Consider the following 4,017-nt stretch of genomic DNA (forward strand, 5'->3'; position numbering starts at 1 on the left):
ATGGTTGTGGCATCCACACATAGTTTTGTGTCATAGTCTTTGGTGATGTTATTAGCTTAAGTGGAATAGGCTATCTTCAGGTGTGAATTAGTCTGATTCCTTCCTTTGTTTCTTCGGTCAGCTTTGTTCTCATATGAGCCAGCCACTCTTTTCTAGATTCGCTGTTGTGATCTCGATAACAGTTTCTTCAGATTTGTTAGCGCTACTGCATACCTAACAGAAATAATTCAGCTCCAGTAGATTTGGATAAAGTCAAATTTATTATACATATGTGAAAATGTAATGAAATAAATCCCTAAGTAAAATAATAAGAATAAACACATATCAATAAGCTGTAAGAACCTATTGATCTATTGACCATGGTAGCATACACAGAGTTATCAGGAATTCAAAGCACAGTAAAAGAGATTCATATGTACATACCTGAGCCTACGTACTAAACGCATATTCTAAAAATTGCTGTTTTTTAGGCTAGGAAAAAAGAAAAGGAAATAAACAAGTTTCCAGCTCACCATATGTTATTATTAGCCAGGATTTTATTTTTTTTTTAGTTTCCATTTTATAAGAAAACAGATGTTTCTGAATAGGTGTAGGTGGGTGGACTGAAACATCTACAAACACAGAAGCTTTTGTATCTATTTTTTTAAAGAAAGCCATCACAGCCCGCCTTCCTCTAAAAGCCTTTCACAGCACCTGTTTTTACACTCTCCTGCAATTTTCATTTGTCTTCCTTTAACCTAGTTTGATCAAATAAATAAATAATAATGAAACACAGTTTACTTTATTTGCTTCTTAAAAATTGAAGCAGCCCCGAGGGAAAATAGCCAGTTGTCCAGTAATCTGTGTAATAACCTTGCACTACGTGTCCATCTGGCCCTTCATTTCCTTCCCTGTTCCAGTTCTCACCACTTCATACCCCCTCTTTTCTTCCTAAATGAACTCCATACTGTTTGTTTCTCTCAAAAATAATTTCTTCAAAACTGCGTGTCCTTGCGGGGGAGCGGGGCATGAGATCCATCATGGTGGCTTGAGTGTGGCGGCTGATGAGGTTCCTCATCAAGGGAAGAGTGGCAAGGGGGTGGGGGTGGGAGCAGTGCACCTTGTTTATGACCAGGAGCTGCTGCGGTCCAGTGACAAGAGTGAGGCTGCCCTAAGGAAGGCTGAGGAGGTGGTGCTAACAGCAATGCACAAGTTCAGTTAACAAATCTGGAGTTGCCACAGCTCTCAGCCCCTGCAAAGGTACTCACTTTCCGAACTTCCATAGCTCCTGGAACTCAGACATCATTTCTGTCATGACAACCTTGTCCATGGCCCCACCAAGGCCCCAGAATATTCTAAGGAGGGTTGAGAATACGTGAAAAACACACAGCAAGTAGCGCATGCTAACTGACCCGGCATTATAGGGCAGCAGGAGGGGAGAGCAAGACCCGGATGCCACAGACACGACCACAGTGGGAGCAGTTTCTGATCTTGCTGGTCCAATCAAGGACTTGGGAATAATTATTAGTAGTAGTAATAATAACATTAATTGCTTGAAAGTAGATAATTGGGTGGATGAACTGCAGGCCCCTAAATTGTTAGGAGATTCTAGGGTTGTCAAGCCATTTTGCCTTTCTACCTTACCTTTCTCTGAGATTTTATTTCCCCAACTCCATAATCTTGTTGTCAGGTCTCTCAACAAGATTTAAAAAAAATTATTCATGCCACATTTTTAGAATAAGTCTTTATTTTAAGCAAATACCATGAATTGTTGTTTACTGTCCTTATCCTAAGCAAAGCCATCAAGAGCTTCCTAACATAAAGAATGGATTCTGAATGTCTGTTCATGGAGTTTAGACCTTGCTGCTGATCGTAGCTAACACGTTCATCAGTATAGGTGTCTTCATGGAGCCAGTGTTAGGAGGTGGTTGAGGTCCCTGAAATGATTTGCTTTTTTGCTCCTGTTGTTTCTATGGACTCTCTTTTATTTCCAATGCCTTTCTCTAGCCTTCTACACTTATTAGAATGTAGGTCATTTATCTTTCCAGAACCTTTTCCAGAAACCTTTCCCTGCAAGGAGGTGACATACGCTCTTGACTATATAGTGCTTTCTCTTTTGATGAGCTCATCCTCAACAAAGTTAAACAGCACAGGATGCTCTGCCTTGTGCCCCTATGAAGTTGCTCCTTGGTCATTATAATTGGAAAGTGATGAAATTGAATGGTAATTACATGTCTTGGTTACTTTTCCCTTGCCTAACATGCAGACCATAATAGAAAGTGGTAAGAACATTGGTACTCACTGCTTGCTGAGTTGATAAAGATAAAAATTAGGGTGCATAAGAGTTGTCATGTTTATGTGTGTCAGGACGAGTGCTCTGTATCCACACTGTGTTTTCATGCTTAGGATAGAAAGATGATGTTGTAGGAAGAAGCTTGGAAAGAATTATAAAAATAAAAAAAAAGACCTTTATGAGCTTCTGAGAAAACCCTTCTAGCTGTTAACTGAACACTTAATTACTGCTCTTCAACTCTACCACTCACAGTTATGAGGTACCAAGGGTCTAGTAGTAAGACCACAACTCTGGAATCAGCTATATATTAAAGAGGTATGTGAGAATCTAAACAAATACATGAAAACTAGAGTGTTGTGGTTAATGTTGTAACATATGTTACAAAGGGATAAAAAAACATAAGGTTTGCAGTGATGACCAGGTGGTCAGGAAAATCTCATTGGTGAGGTGATGTGCAGGTATTGAACTATGTAAGGATTATGTTACCCACAAAGGCCAGAAGACACATCATAACCATGGAGCTGGGTTACAGGCATTTGTAGCTCACTGGACTTGGGTGCTGGGATGCAACCTCTATCTAGGGACAAGCACAATTAACTACCGAGTCATCTCTCCAGCCTCGGATATTTATTTTTAACTTATAAATACTGCTATTCTATAAGATAATAACTTGTTATTATTAGCTGTATTACCATTTATCATAGTCTTTCTTCTTTATTTGTTGATTTGTGAGTCTTCGGCGGCCTGCATATCTGTTTCTGGTAAGGCTTGATTTTCAGACAAGATGATGTTCTCGAATATTAGTGATTCAGCTTGTGCTGAAGAGCTGGTATTTGCCTCTGCCTAACTTTAGCAAAATCTATAAAGAATCTTTCTGGAAACATTAAGAGGTACGACATAGTGGACTCGGACATTTTGTTTTATGTTAAACCATGGCACTGGAATCCATAGGCCGGGCATGTTACCACCTGTATTTTTGGAGGCTGAGAAGTGATTTAGGCAATTATTCAAGGCAGAACAACTGGGCTGTCTAGAGAAAATGTGTGGATGAAAGCTTGGCTCTGTGAAATGGTGTTCCAGCTGGGCTGTTGCTCATGGAACAGACTGATCTTGAAATCTGGTCCAGAAATCAACTTAACAGCAGGAATTTCACACATGCAGGCACAAATAAGCATTTGTGCAATTGCCATGAAATAGCTGCTAATATTGTATAAGCTAGCTTTCAGCTCTGCAGCCAGTTTTTCAGATAAAATGTCAAATTAACTCTATAATTACAGAAATACAGAGCCAATGTCCAGTGGAAGGGTTGGGGGAAAATGTTTATTTTTATATAAAATTTTCTGGCTTCATAGATTCACTGAAACATTTTTTGTTCAGATTCTGACATATTCAAATGAAAACTTAAACAAAATAGCCTAATTCCTTCCCTCCCTTCTACCGGTTATATGCCAAGACTTATGCAGATTGCTTTGGAATAAAAATAGTTAACATACAGCTTCTTAAATAGCAAACTAGTAGCCACAAGGAAAGATAGATATACAAATGGTAAATATAAAGTATTGTACGGCTGCTTTGACAGTCAACAATACATTCCTTTTTAAATGGTGGAAAGCAGAGAAAAGATGCATTTAAGTACCTACATTGGGTCGATAGACAAAGATATTCATTGAGTCACTACAAGTTCATCTTTGTGGTTTTTTTTTTTTTTTTTTTTTTTATAAGACGGCATACGAGATTAAGCATGG

At 38.7% G+C, this 4,017-nt stretch overlaps 1 pseudogene; it reads left to right on the top strand.

Moving 5' to 3' along the window:
* Positions 1-1,019: 1,019 nt before the first annotated feature.
* LOC113457889 lies at positions 1,020-1,390 on the top strand (annotated as a pseudogene).
* Positions 1,391-4,017: the final 2,627 nt, after the last annotated feature.

This window comes from Microtus ochrogaster, chromosome 2 (genome assembly GCF_000317375.1).
Source record: "Microtus ochrogaster isolate Prairie Vole_2 chromosome 2, MicOch1.0, whole genome shotgun sequence".
Taxonomy (NCBI): Eukaryota; Metazoa; Chordata; class Mammalia; order Rodentia; family Cricetidae; genus Microtus; species Microtus ochrogaster.